This window comes from Amblyraja radiata, chromosome 24, assembly GCF_010909765.2.
Source record: "Amblyraja radiata isolate CabotCenter1 chromosome 24, sAmbRad1.1.pri, whole genome shotgun sequence".
NCBI classification, from domain to species: Eukaryota; Metazoa; Chordata; class Chondrichthyes; order Rajiformes; family Rajidae; genus Amblyraja; species Amblyraja radiata.
Window position 1 is genome coordinate 1857524 of NC_045979.1, and position 15823 is coordinate 1873346.

Sequence of the window (15823 nt, forward strand, 5' to 3'; positions counted from 1 at the left end):
CTGGAATTGCTAATGCTGGAATAGAGTGAAACAAAGTGCTGGAGTAACTTAGTGGGGCTGGCAGTACTGTGGAGGACGTGGACAGGTGACATTTTGGGTCTTCAGATGCTCTAATGGGGCTCCTATTGCATTTCCATTTTAAGAGCTGAAGTACATGTCAAATCTGGAATTTGTATTCCAAACAGATGCCCATACTCCCAAAACGTAATGAATTGGTCGTTGTGTACTTGAGTGTATCAGTTTCGTCTCCTGATTGTGAATGTGTCTACTGGTGAGGCAGACTTGCCAACGCAGCCTTTCCAAACAGCCAGGACTGCAACATTCAAACAGGAAATGCAAGAAAACTTGGGGCTGTGTTCAGGAACTGCATATGCATGAAATCTGGAATAAAAACTAAAAATACTAGAAGCACTCCGGAGTCCAGCCGCACTATAAAGAGAGTTGCAATTCAAGGTGAATGCCTTCATTTAGAACTGAAAATAAGAAAATAAGTTAACTGCTGAGGTATTTGCCCTTCTGTTGTGAATTTAAGCTGTTTCATTGGGTAGTTTTAATTAATAAGAAAAGGAGGGGAAAGAGTAAATTAAGGGACCATAAAGTAGTAACATGGTAATTTGGGTAAATCTTGAACTTGTAATCCCTTTCTCTGTCGCTGTGGCTTTCTCAAAACTAAAATCCGTAAATTAAAACGGGCATGTTGGTGATTCAGCACTTTTTCATTGCCAAAGAAAGTGAGTTATTTATGCATTTTTGTGAGAAGTCTTGGTGTTTCTTCCCCACTGCATTCACACCCCTAAATGCTTTTGAGTGTAGGAGGTCCCAAGGAACGAATTGCATACGATATTTGTGTATTTCTTTAAGCACCCTTGCACTAGTCCAAAGCTCTGGATTTTGTTTTTGGATATGTTTTAATAGGTACAAACAATTGGTTATCCAACTAGTTTGCTGTAAGATTGCCTTGATACAAGCCAGGAGCCAATCCTTACACTGCTATTTTCAATGGGTATTTTTAAGACATAGATAGATTCTTGATTAGTATGGGTTTCAGGGGGTATGGGAAGAAGGCAGGAGAATGGGGTTAGGAGGGAGAGATGGATCAGCCATGATAAAATGGTGGAGTAGACTTGATGGGCTGAATGGCCTAATTCTGGTCCTATCAATTATGCACTTATTCTCTTTCTAATTTCAATGATGATGTTTGAATTATAAAATATGCCAGTATACTGTCCTTAATAAGTGAATATAATATTCAGGAAAAGTTCTTATTTGTTACACATAATATAAATGCTATCAACAGAATTTGTACCAAAGATCATGACATTTTAAACACACATTTTCTTGGGTATTGGTACATATTTTTTCTAATTTTATTAATGCAAGATGAAAATAATGTAAAAGCTCTTCAAAAATAGCGACTGGAATTTTTTATTTTGCAAATTACCTTGTGCCATTGACCAACTTTTGGATGGCAACTGTATACTTGGACCTATCAGGAACATGTAATGTGAGGACAATCGTCAAGCATAAAGTTGTCGCTTTTTAGTGCAGTGTACTCCCATGTGCAGTGTCGTCACAAGAGACCTGCAGATGCTTGGCTCTAGAACAAAAACAAAACTGCTGGAGGAACTCGTGCAGCATCTGCGGAAGGAAAGCGATGGTCAACATTTTAGGTTGAGATCCCACGTTAGTCCTGTTGCCGGGTTTTGACCTGAAGTGTTGACTTTCCCTTAGTCTGCACAGCTCCTGCTTGACCTACCAAGTTCCTCCAGCAGTTTATGTTTTGTTCCAATATGCGATGATGTATTGTAATGCAAGCAGTATGAAGTAATTACAAATTTGTAGATGGATCAGAGCTCTGTCGTAGCAGAAAGCTGATTTGAATGTGAAAAATGCAAGAAGGAGGAAGTATTCAATTAGATTGTTAGATCTTTTACATTCGTCCCACTTTCCAGCATCATACCTTATATCCTTTATTAATATCTAAAAGTATGAGCTCGTACGTGATTATATTGCACTGCCCTCGGGTAGAAAATTACAAAGATTTGCTACTCTCTGGGTGAAGACAATTTCCTTTCAACCCTAAGCTGGTGGGCTAGTCTGACATTTTGACATGATCGTCTCTGGTTCTAGAATGACAGCCAGGGGAATTATCAATTCACCGTTTATCAAAACCATTGTCAGAATTTTCTGAGTATTGATGAAATCACTTCTCATTCTTTTAAACTTGAGTATAAACCAGTCTGCTTAATCTGATCCATGTGACCCACTCCCATTCGAGGAATCGTCCTGCTGTGTTTCCTCCATTGCAAATAAATCTTTGGTAAGTGAGACCAGATCCCTGCAGCTTATTCTGGATGTGGTCACACACCAGAACCACTCACTATTATAGAAGGACATCACCCTTGTATACAAATCCCATTGCAATAAGAGCTGAACTCTGCCTTCATTACAGCATGCTGAACTTGCATTTTAACTTCCACTGATGGTTGCTGATCACCAACATTTGTCAATCTCAACTTTTAAAGTAAAATAAAACCTCTGCCTTTCTATATTTCTATGAAAGAGAATGCCCTTGAATTTTTCTTTCTACATTATATATAAGCTGCCATGTCTTCTTCTACTTAACCTGTCTATATCCCCTTTAGGAAACAGACAGTTGGTTCCTAACCCAAAACATCCATCGCCTATCCATGTTTTCCAGGGATGCTGCCTGACCTGCTGAGCTTCTCCAGAAACTCTGTGTCATTTTTTCATATCCTCTTGAAGCCTGTCTGCAACCTCGATATATACCATCCAGATATATATCACTAAACTTGAATATCTTGCATGTAAATCCCTTGTCCATTAGTGGTAGAGATAGTGAGCATCTGCAGTGCAGCACCAATGCTCGATGCACCTTAGAAACATAGAACATAGAAAATAGGTGCAGGAGTAGGCCATTCGGCCCTTCGAACCTGCACCGCCATTCAATATGATCATGGCTGATCATCCAACTCCGTATCCTGTACCTGCCTTCTCTCCATACCCCCTGATCCCTTTAGCCACAAGGGCCACATCTAACTCCCTCTTAAATATAGTCAATGAACTGGCCTCAACTACCTTCTGTGGCAGAGAATTCCAGAGATTCACCACTCTCTGTGTGAAAAATGTTTTTCTCATCTCAGTCCTAAAAGATTTCCCCCTTATCCTTAAACTGTGACCCCTTGTTCTGGACTTCCCCAACAATCACCTTGTAGGCTTCCAACCTGAAAACCGCACATTTAGTCCACCAATTTTTAGTCCATTATGCAATCTTCAATTCACATTGGTATCTTACCATTAATACTGTGAATTAATTTTGTTTAACAGTTCACTTTCCAACATATTATTGATGGCCTTTAGGAAGTCCAAATCTGTCATATGAACTAGCTTCCCTTCTCTATTCTGCAAGTCATAATGTCAATGGTGACTCAGCACACGAGGCATATGGCACCGAAACAGACTCAACGGCCCAATTTATTTATGCCGACCAAGATGCCCCATCTAAACCAGTCCCATCTGCCCGAGTTTGGCCCATATTCCTCTACATTTTTTCTATCCATGTACCTTTCCAAATACCTTTTGAATGTTGTTATACTAACTGTCTCAAATGCCTAGGAAGGAACTACAGATGCTGGTTTAAACCAAAGATTGACGCAAAAAGCTGGAATAACTCAGTGGGGCAGGCAGCATCTCTCTGGAAAATGAATGGGTGACGTTTCTGGTCTTTTGTGTTTATCTTTGCCTCAAATGCCTCCTCTGGCAGCTTGTTCCAAATACCCATCATCCTTTGTGTGGAAACAGTTCCCATCAGGTTCCTATTAATGTTTCAGGTCAATGACTTTTCATCAAAAACTTCAAACATTTCCTTTCATTAAACTCTTGTCTCCACCCAATCCTGTTTTTGTTTTCTAAGTGGCAATTGGCACTTCCTTAATAATGGACATTAGCTTTATCCTGATAATCTCTCTCGATCTCTTTTTCTGATGGCTGAAGGGCTGAGAATCAGGATTCTGTCTCAGACTGGGCAGAAGCTATTTTAGGACTTTTAGATTTTTTTTTTTACACAAAGGGTTGATGAATCTTCATGTTTCTCTACGCAAACATTGATGAGGGCAAATTAGCTTTTTCATTCCTTGTTTTGAGAAAGATTCTTCAACCAGAAATGCAAAATTGTTTGTCCTGCATTTTCTGTTTTCATTACTGGCCATACAGGGTATGATTTAGGTCAAGAGTGTTTTATTGTCATATGTCCCAGATAGAACAATGAAATTCTTACTTGCAGCATATAATAAACAGGAGAGAAAAATAAATTCCATGTATGCGCGCGAGTGCACACACACACACTTCATTTTTTCCGCATTTTGTTACGTTACAGCCTTTTTCTAAAATGCTTTTTTTTTAAATCATCAATCTACACACAATACATAATAAAAAGGCGAAAACAGGTGTTTACAAATTTTTGCAAAGTAATTAAAAATTAATAATTGAAATATCTCATTCACATAAGTATTCAGACCCTTTACTCAGGCACCTTTGGCAGCGATTACAGCCTCAAGTCTTCTTGGGTATGACGCTGCAAGCTTGGTACACCTGTATTTGGGTAATTTCTCCCATTCTTCTCTGCAGATCCTCTCAAGCTCTGTCAGGTTGGAAGGGGAGAGTCAATGCGCAGCTATTTCAGGTCCAGAGAAGTTCGATCAGGTCAAAGGTCACTCAAGGGCATTCACAGACTTGTCACAAAGCCACTCCTGCATTGTCTTGGCTGTGTGCTTAAGGTCATTGTCCTGTTAGAAGGTGAACCTCCGCCCCAGTCTGAGGTCCAGAATGCTCTGGAGCAGGTTTTCATCAAGGATCTCTCTGTACTTTGCTCCGTTCATCTTTCCCTCGATCCTGACTAGTCTCCCAGTTCCTGCCGCTGAACAACATCCCCACAGCATGATGCTGCCACAACCATGCTTCACCGTAGATATGGTATTGGCCAGGTGATGAGCGTTTCCTCCAGATGTGACGCTTGGCATTCAGGCCAAAGAGTTCAATCTTGGTTTCATTAAACCGGAAAATCTTGTTTCTCATGGTCTGAGAGTCCTTTAGGTGCCTTTTGACAAACTCCAAGTGGGCTGTCATGTGCCTTTTACTGAGGAGTGGCTTCCATCTGGCCACTCTACCATAAAGGTCTGATTGGCGGAATACTGCAGATATAGTTCTCCTTCTGGAAGGTTCTCCCATCTCCACAGAGGAACTCTGGAGCTCTGTCAGAGTGACCATCGGGTTCTTGGTCACCTCTCTGACCAAGGTCCTTCTCCCCCGATTGCTCAGTTTGGCCGGGCGGCCAGCTCTATGAAGAGTCCTGGTGGTTCCAAAGTTCTTCCATTTAAGAATAATGGAGGCCACTTTGCTCTTGAGGATGTTGCCAGGACTAGAGGGTCTGAGCTATAGGCAGAGGTTGAGTAGGCTGAGTATTCCTTGGAGCGCGGGAGGATGAGGGGTGATCTTATAGAGGTGTATAAGTTTATGAAAGAAATAGATTGGGTAGATGCACAGAATCTCTTGCCCAGAGAAGGTGAATTGAGGACCAGAGGACATAGGTTTAAGGTGAAGGGAAAAGATTTAATAGAAATCTGAGGGGTACATTTTTCACACAAAAGATTGTGGATGTATGGAACAGGGTGCCAGAGGAGGTAGTTGAGGCAGGGACTATCCCAACATTTAAGAAGCAGTTAGACAGGTACATGGATAGGACAGGTTTGGAGAGAAATGTGCCAAATGCTGGCAGGTGGGACTAGTAAAGCTGGGACATGTTGGCTGGTGTGGGCAAGTTGGGCCAAAGGGTCTGTTTCCACACTATCACTCTATGACACTGAGTCAGTGAGGCTGGCTGATAGTGCCTCTACTTGCCCTTGTTGACTCCCCCCTCCCACTGTCTGCGATCATCTCCCACTGTCTCCTCTCATTTCTGACTTGCAAACAGTTCAAGTTACGGGCAGTTCTGTGGAACAGAACTCAAACAGAACTCTGACTCTCGTAATGCAGGGATATCCCGTAACTGATTTGTTTTCTGTACTCGGTAATTTGGAAGTTTGCCTGTCTTTGTAAAAAATCATATTTCTATCGAGCCACAGTTTTCCACTGCCTCCTCTCTCCAGAAATGTCTCTCGTGAACCTCTTTGTAGACATTGTTTTTCATGATCTGATTGATAATTGTACCGGATTCATCATGAGAATATGAAATATTTCCATATTAATATCTTTGTTTATACAAATTCTATTTTTAGATTCTGGAATTGAATGTAAATGTTACCAAATTAAACATTGAAGTAATGGTTATGTTATTTGGAATAAATTATTCCAGTACTCATCAACCTTTAAATCAAAGAAGGGTTCCATAACTGAAGCACCTTCCAAAGAAACAGTACAATGATAATTGCATATTTTAGATTTATTTGCGTTCATGAAGAAATTATAAATGAGAGTTGTAATATGATGTAATGTTTGTTTAACCATGGTTCCTAAAGGAAGCCGGTAAAGTAATGAAGGAGGATTTTAAACAGACAATATAACAATGTTTATCTGTGGCTTTAATATTATTGCAATCAGTTCTTTGACAGGAGGTGGGGGGAAGGGTTGGTGGGGGAGGGGTGTGTAATTCAGCAGCTCTGGACCACGCTCTTGAGAACCGCCAGACTGCCGTTCTTCTCCCTGTCTCCAAACTCCACTACCAAAAAAAAATAAAGTCTCCTACTTCAGTGGAGTTGTTTTGGGCTGTTTCAGCATATTGTTTGATCGTTGATATCTGGGACAATCAACAATCATCTCCACCTGTTCTCTGCGATTAGTGAAAAATCCGAGCTTTTTCTTTCCCTTCACTAGAACAATGTTTTGTGTCTTTGAGATTGCATCAAACCTAGACCTCGTTAGGTTAGCTGGTTCAGTTCCAAGCTGGATATTCAATTTGCCAGTGGATCATTCAGAAGTGATCTGGCTCTGTTAAAAGGAATGAATCAATAATGGATGCTGAGCTTGAAACTGATAGGCTGCAAAGTAACTCAACAGCTGGGTTCTGCACAGGGAATTGCTAACAAGTCAGCCCGTGTTTCTGGGCTGAGTATAAACTTGTATGCATTAACCAGTGGGTATATCTCAAATTGAGACGTGTATATGCTTCGCTAATGATATTGGCAAAAGTTCATCGGCATGCACGGCTATGGTCTTCCATCAGGAGAGGATTAGAGCATAAAAGCAGAGAAATTGTTCTGAATTTTCTGAAAGTCAACTGGAGAATTGTATTTAATTCTTGTTGCCAGATATAGAAAGAATATGAAGCTGTTAGAGGTAGTCCAGAAAGGATTGAGGTGAATGTTTCCTGGAATAGGAGATTTTAGTTACAGCGATAGATTAATTACAACATAGCTGGGACTGTGTAAAAAGATAGAGATGTAGGAATGATTAATAGAAGTAAATAAATTGATGAGCCTAGGCAGAGGAGTTAGCTGGAGGGTGTTATGTTTAGTGGAGAGTCAATGACTAAAGTCACAGGTATAACATGTAGGTGACGAGAATTAAGAGTAACATAAGGAATTTTTTAAAACGCAGTGTATGGTTGGAATCTGGAGTGGTGTGGAGGCAGCGCCCACTGTAACCCTCAACATGGGAATAAATACTGAAGAAAATGTCGAAGACTACAGGAAAAGAAGCAAATGGGCTTCAGAACCAAATGCAGATGAGTGAGGTGCTTGGGTAGAGAGATGATGCACTTGCAGTGTGCCAAATGGCAGCCTTCTGTGACCATTGTATGATTTTTCTATTAGTTTGCTGCATGAATGTTTGATTCTGACTCTCATGCCATCAATTTTTTATTATATAGATATTTGTTGGTGGTAGTATAATTCCATTGTGCAATTAGCTTTGCTGAAAGATGATCAGATTGCATTGTTAGCTTCCAAATGGAGTACTGGATGCAGTTAGGCATAATTTATGGGTAATGTTAGATTTCCAGCATCTGCAGTTTTTGATAATAACTTACTTGTTGAATTCACTGCCACTTCCCTTCCAGGGATGCCTGACCTGAAGAAGCACTATTCTGCTTCTCTAAGTAGTCCCTGCAGCCCACCCCATCCATGCTGCCAACCTGAACTAAGTTAATTTGCCTGCCTTTGGCCCATATCCCTCAACCTTTCCTATCCATGCACCTATCCAAATGTCTTTTAAACATATTATTTTTACCTTCCTCTGGCAGCTTGTTCCACCACCCTCGGTGACATGCTTGTCCTTCCCCCAGGTCCCCTTTAGTTATTCCTCTTACTTTAACCCTCTAGTTTTAATCTCATAATTTATATAAACTTTAAGGTTTTCTCCAAAGCCGCCTTGGGTCTGGGAATAAAGGTCCCGGCCTATACAGTCTCCTTATGGCTCAAGCCCTCCAGTCCCATCAACATTCCCAGGAGTTGTTTCTGTGTCCACTCCGGCTCCATCAAATGCTTCCTATAGCATTAACAACCAGAACTGTGCACAATACTCCAGGTAGCGTGCCATCCCAATGCTTGTACTCAGCATCCCATGCCTCTTTGCTCTTACCCCTCTGGGTTCCTTTGGTCCTCTCTTTTCACCCCACCTGCCTCTGCATTCTCTGCCATTTCTATCACCATAGATCACAGACACGTCAGGGGTGGCTGGCAGAGTAGATTTGGAGTGTGGATGAACTTGTTGAGAAAAAGAGATTTGAGATCCAGATGCTGTAAGCTTTCTACGGAAGTGATCTGGAATGAAAGTGGGTCGAAAGGATACAGCCGTCTTACGTTGACATAGCAGTTAATGTGTCTTTTTTAGAGGGAGTGACAAGCTTCAAAGTTCTTGTCAGAGTGCCTTTTTCTATATCTGAGGCCAGACCTGGGCTGCACCACAATGGCAATGTTGCAGAATAGTGATGGGGAAACTCTGGCTGTTTTTTGGTAATAATGCCTCTTTGTGAATGCCCCAACTCCCCAGCTCACATTTATCTCCTCAGCCCTGAGGCCCAATACAATGCTAGCTTTGTCATAGAGTCATAGAGTGACACAGTGTAGAAACAGGCCCTTTGGCCCAACTTGCCCACACCGGCCAACAATGTCCCAGCTACACGTCCCACTTGCCTGCGTTTAGTCAGTGTCCCTCCGAACCAGTCCTATCCATGTACCTGTCTAACTGTTTCTTAAACAATGGGATAGTCCTTGCCTCAACTACCTCCTCTCGCAGCTTGTTCCATAAACCCACCACCCTTTGTAAAAGTTACCCCTCAAATTCCTATTAAATCTTTTCCCCTTCACCTTGAACCTATGTCCTCTGGTCCTTGATTCCCCTACTCTGGGCAAGAGATTTTGTACACCTCTACAAGATCCCCTGCGTGCTATGGAGACCCAGCCTACTCAAACTCTCCCTATAGCTCACAGCCTCTAGTCCTGGCAACATCCTCGTAAATCTTTTCTGAACTCTTTCAAGCTTGACAACATCTTTCCTATAACATGGTGCCCAGAACTAAACACAATATTCTAAATGCGGTTTCACCAACATCTTATACAACTGTAACATGACCTCCCAACTTCTATACTCAATACTCTGACTTATGAAGGCCAAGTGCCCAAAGTCTTTTTGACCATCTGCGACTCGACCTTCAAGGAACCATGCACCTGTACTGCTGGATCCCTCTGCTCTACAACACTACCCAGAGGCCTACCATTTACTGTGTAGGTCCTGCCCTTGTTCGATGTCCCAAAATACAACACCTCACACTTCTCTGTATTAAATTCCATCAAACATTCCTCCACCCACCTGGCCACACATCCAGATCCTGCTGCAATTGTTCACAACCATCTTCACTATCTGCAAAACCACTCACTTTTGTATCATCAGCAAACTTGCTAATCTTGCTCTGTATGTTCTCATCCAAATCAGTGATGTAGATGACAAACAGTAACGGGTCCAGCACCGAACCCTGAGGCACACCACTAGTCACAGGCCTCCAGTCCGAGAAGCAACCTTCCACCATCACCCTCTGCTTCCTTCCATGGAGCCAATTTGCTATCCATTCAGCTATCTCTCCTTGGATCCCATTCGATCTAACTTCCAGAGCAGCCTACCTGAGTATAGAAGCTGGGATGTAATGTTAAAATTGTACAAGGCATTGGTGAGACCAAATCTGGAGTATGGTGTACAATTTTGGTCGCCCAATTATAGGAAGGATGTCAACAAAATAGAGAGAGTACAGAGGAGATTTACTAGAATGTTGCCTGGGTTCAACAACTAAGTTACAGAGATAGGTTGAATAAGTTAGGTCTTTATTCTCTGGAGCGCAGAAGGTTAAGGGGGGACTTGATAGAGGTCTTTAAAATGATGAGAGGGATAGACAGAGTTGATGTGATCAAGCTTTTCCCTTTGAGAATAGGGAAGATTCAAACAAGAGGACATGACTTCAGAATTAAGGGACAGAAGTTTAGGGGTAACATGAGGGGGAACTTCTTTACTCAGAGAGTGGTAGCGGTGTGGAATGAGCTTCCAGTGGAAGTGGTGGCGGCAGGTTCGTTGGTATCATTTAAGAATAAATTGGATAGGCATATGGATGAGAAGGGAATGGAGGGTTATGGTATGAGTGCAGGCAGGTGGGACTAAGGGAAAAACATTGTTCGGCAAGGACTTGTAGGGCCGAGATGGCCTGTTTCCGTGCTGTAATTGTTATATGGTTATATGGTTATATGCAGAAGCTTGTCGAATGACTTACTGAAATCCATGTACACAACATCTACAGCTCTGGCCTCATCGACCATTTTGGTCACGTCTTCAAAAAAATCTATCAGATTTGTGAGGCACGACCACCCATGTACAAAACCATGCTGACTATCCATAATCAGCCCTTGGCCATCCAAATGCCTGTATAACCTATCGCTCAGAATACTCTCCAGTAACTTTCCAACTACAGATGTTAAGCTCACCAGCCTATAGTTCCAGCATTTCCCCTGCAGCCCTTCTTGAAAAGAAGCACAACATTTGCCAGCTTCCAGTCTTCCGGCACCTCTCCTGTATTTAAGGACGATTCGCAAATTTCAACCAGGGCTCCTGCAATTTCCTCTCCAGTTTCCCGCAATGTCCTTAAATATATCTGATCAGGCCCTGGAGATTTGTCTACCTTCATACATGACAGTATTGTCAGTACTTCTTCGACGGTAACACTGACTGTTCTCAAGACACTTCCATTCACTGCCCCTAGTTCCTCCGTCCTTTCTGTCTTTCTCCTCGGTAAATAGAATCACAGAATCAGAATCACACTTTATTCGCCAAATATGTTTTGCAACATACGAGGAATTTCATTGGCCAGGTCAGTCATACAATTAAAAGCACCAGATCACTTCAAAAACACATTTTAACATGAACATCCACCACAGTGACTCCTACACGTTCCTCACTGTGATGGAAGGCGAAATAAAGTTCAAGTCCTTTCCTTAGTTCGTCCTCGGTCGTGGGCCTCGAGCCCCCGTTGACGGGATGATCTTAACTCCCAATAGGGGACATACACATTGAGGATCGTGCCATCTCCTGTGACTCCACACAGAGGTGACCACTTTGATTCCTGAGAGGTCCCACTCTCTCTCTAGTTACCCTTTTCCCCCTTATGTATTTATAAATTCTTTTGGGATTATCCTTAATGCTACCCGCGAGAGTTATCTCCTGGCCCCTTTTTGCCCTTCTGATCTCCTTTTTAAGTTTACTCCTTGGTTCCCAAAACTCCTCCAGGGATGCACTTGATCCCAGCTGCCTATACCTGTCCCATGCATCCTTGTTTTTGACCAACGCCTCAATTTCCCTCTTCAGCCAAGGTTCCTTACATTTGCCTGCTTTGCCCTTCACTCTAATGTACATATCCTGAGCTTTCGTCAGCACAGTTTTAAAAACATCCCATTTGGCTGATGTTCCTTTCCCCTCAAATAACCTGCTCAAGTTGACTGGAGCAGGTTATACCCTCAAAGTTGGCCTTACCCCAGTTGAGCATTAACACATGGACCCTCTCCATCCCTATCCATCTTAAACCTAATCGAACTGCGGTCACTGGTTCCAAAAGGCTCCTCCACAAACAATTCATTAATTTGCCCTTCCCAATTTCCCAATACTAGATCCAGCGTTGCCTTCTCGCGTGTGGGGCCTCCACATACTGCTTAAGAAAACTCTCCTGAACACTTTTGAGGAATTGCACCCCATTTAAATCCTTCACACTTTGAATTTCCCAGTCTATATTGGGAAAGTTAAAATCCCCTACTACAACAACCTTATTTGACCTGCAGTTGTCTGCAATCTCCTGGCATATTTGTTCTTCAAATTCCCGTTGACTATTCAGGGGTCTGTAGTACACCTCCAACAAGGTGACCACCCTTGTTCCTCAGCTCCACCCTCACTAGACAAAGCGTCCGTAATGTCACCTCTGATCACTGCCGTGACATCCTCCTTAACCAACAATGCAACCCCCCCCCCCCCCCCTTTTTCTTCACCCCCTGTCTCTCCTGAAGCTCCTGTACCCCGGAACATTGAGCTGCCAGTCCTGCCCCTCCGTTAACCAGCATTCAATCATGGTTACAATGTCCCAGTCGCTTGTATCTATCCATGCCCTAAACTCATCTGCCTTACCCGTCAAGCCCCTTGCATTAAAATACATGCAGTTTAAACCAAGCCTATTCTGTCCACTAACCTTTCCCACAACACCCTCCATACCAACATCTAGCTTCTCATGTGCCTCTGTCCTGTACGAGATCCCCCCCCCCCCCCCCCCCCCCTGCAAATCTAGTGTAAACCCTTCTGTGTTGCATCAGCAAACCTGCCCGCTAGGATGTGTAAGAAAGAACTGCAGATGCTGGTTTAAATCGAAGAAAGACACAAAATGCTGGAATAACTCAGCGGGACAGGCAGCATCGCTGGAGAGTAGGAATGGGTGACGTTTCGGGTCGAGACCCTTCTTCTAACTGCTAGGATATTGGTCCCCCTCCAGTTAAGGTGCAACCTGTCCCTTTTGTACAGGTCACCCCTGCCCCAGAAGAGATCCCAATGATCCAGAAATCTAAATCCTTGCCCCCTACACCAACTCCTCAGCCACAAATTCATTTCCCTTATCTTCCTGTTCTTAACTTCACTAGCACGAGGTACTGGAAGCAATCCTGAGATCACTACCCTGGAGATCCTGCTTTTCAGTCTTTTATCCAGTTTCGTAAACTCATGTTACAGAACCTCCTTCCTCTTTCTACCTATATTATTTGTGCCAACATGCACAACAACCTCCGGCTGCTCCCCCTCACGCTTGAGGATGCCGTACAGCCGCTCCGACACGTCCTGGACCCTGGCACCAGGGAGGCAACAACCATCCTGGAGTCTCGCTGCTGCCGCAGAATCTCCTGTCCACACCTCTGACTATCGTGTCCCCCACCACTACAACGGCTCTGCCTGACGTCACTCTTCCCCGTTGAGCCTCAGCACCAGGGTTGGAATCACAGCCCTGGCTGCCACTCAATCTTGTCATGTCGTCCGCTCCGACAGCTCCAAATAGGTTGTACCTGTTTTCAATAGGTACAGCCACCGGGGGTTCCTGCAGCCCATGTTTACTTCTCGTCCTCGTTGTCACCCACCTTCTCTCTTCTTGTATCCTCAGTGTGACAACCTCACTGCAGGTCTTGTCCAGGAAACGCTCGGTTTCCCGGATGGTCCTGAGCATCCATTGCTGCTCCAGTTCCCTAACACGGTCCTTCAGGAGCTGCACCTGGACACAATTTCCACAGGCGTAGTTGTCAGAGACACCAGCAGTGTCCCTGACTTTCCACACCCTGCAGGAGAGACACTGTAACAACTTGCCTGCCATTACTTCACTGGACAAAATCATGAATTACAAATGAGACACTCTCAGAGTTGAGTGAAACCTATTCCCTTCTCTGCTGCCATTTTCTGCACTGTAATATGTCAACAGTTTAAATATCGGACACACGCAGAACCGATTCAAGTGTTGCCTCCGCCTCCTCGCCGAAGACTCACACTTTACCTACCAGGAAACTTCACCTCCCGAGGCCGTTCCCCTAGACTAAGCCTTACTTTCATTTGCTGATCAATTAACTAATTTACTAATTAACTCATTTAGATTTGGCAGCCAATCCCCACACTGGCTCCTTCAACTGCCGCTCCTCTGCCGACCTTGTCCTCAGCCACGGCATGTAAGTTTATCTCGGGCCACTTATCAAGCATTTGGAACTTCCTGTTAGTCATCTTGCATGGTTAGCATTATCTTAACACTCAGATTTGTTGAGTCATACAGCAGGGAAGCAGACCTTTCATACCGACCAAGATGCTAGCCCCATTTGCACACATTTAGATTAGATTAGATATAATTAGATTAGATATAATTTATTGCCACACAGCCAGGCTGGTGGAAATTTGGGTTGTCTGCAGCGATACAATAATAAAGAACACACAACCACAATAAAACTGTAACACAAACATCCACCACAGCATTCATCACTGTGGTGGAAGGCACAAAATTTGGCCAGTCCTCATCCATTTCCCCCCCTGTGGTCAGGACCAGAGTCCAGAGTCAGTCCAGGATCGGATCCAGGATTTGGCAGATATCCCCCTCAACCTTTCCTAATCATGTACCTATCCAAATATATTTTAATGTTGTTATAGTACCTTCCTCAACTACCTCCTCTGGCAGCTCGTTCCATACACCCACCACCCTGTGTGTGGAAAAACTCACCGCCTCTATTAACTCACCTCACCCTCTCGCCTTAAAACTTGATCTGTCTGTCATCATGAATGGGCCACAGCAAGTGTTAAGTATGTCATCTACTGTGGGTATTCTCATTGGGAAACTTCCTGGCTTCAACATTGATGTGGCTGGGCCAAGCCAAACCGTTGGTATCGACGGACGACTCCTTCACTCTGTTGACACTGATGAGGAAGTTGAAGTCATGCTGCCATGTTATTAAACTGTCGATCTCCTTGTATTCAGTATTCAGTATTTACTTTAATGTAGTTTTAACTGAGTACTTCCATACACAGTAGAAACGAAAAATTGTTTCTCAATCAGTTCCCGTCAGTGCAGTTAATAAAAACAGAATAAACACATATAGCTTTAAAATTAAAATTACCAAATCTAAAATAGGCCTAAAAATTGAAATAAAAACAGACATTCAGACCGAACAGTGGCTTTGCTTTGACAGGTGCCTAGCTGTCAAAGTATGGGCGAGGTTAGATGTGTTGGTGTATGATATATGGGGAGGGGACACGGTCCGTTAACCAGTCTTATTGCCTGTGGGAAGAAGCTGTGGAGCATCCTGCTGGTTCTGCAGCTGATGCTCCTGTACCTCTTCCCAGATGGCAGAATGGAGAAGATGTGGTGTGATGGATGATAGGGGTCCTTGATGATGGAGATGGCTCTGCTGATGCTCCGCTTCTTGTAGATCTCCAACAGGAAAGGGAGTGGAGCACCAATGATCCTACTGGCTGTCTTCACTATCCTGCTAAGTTGTTTTTGTTCATACTTCCTCTTGTACTTCCTCTTGTCATCGCTTGAGATCTGGCCCATCATAGTGGTGTCACCCAAAAACTTGTAAATTAAATTGGAGCAGACTTTGGCTGTACGGTCACAAGTATAGAGGTGGAAAAATCATGAGAGGAATAGATCGGGTAGATGCACAGTTTCTTGCCCAGAGTAGGTGAATCAAGGAACAGAGGACATAAGTTTAAGGTGATGGGGAAAAGATTTAATAGGAATCTGAGGGGTAACCTTTTCACATTAAGGGTGGTGGGT

The 15823-nt window shown here is 43.4% G+C and overlaps 1 protein-coding gene across 1 annotated transcript in view; it reads left to right on the plus strand.

The window, feature by feature from the left end:
- rbm15 (RNA binding motif protein 15) overlaps window positions 1-8854 on the plus strand; it is a 25094-nt gene extending 16240 nt beyond the window's left edge. Inside the window, exon 3 of the mRNA XM_033042257.1 lies at window positions 8845-8854. The gene's annotated coding sequence lies outside the window, so the exon portion shown is untranslated. The remainder of the gene's footprint in view (window positions 1-8844) is intronic.
- Window positions 8855-15823: the final 6969 nt, after the last annotated feature.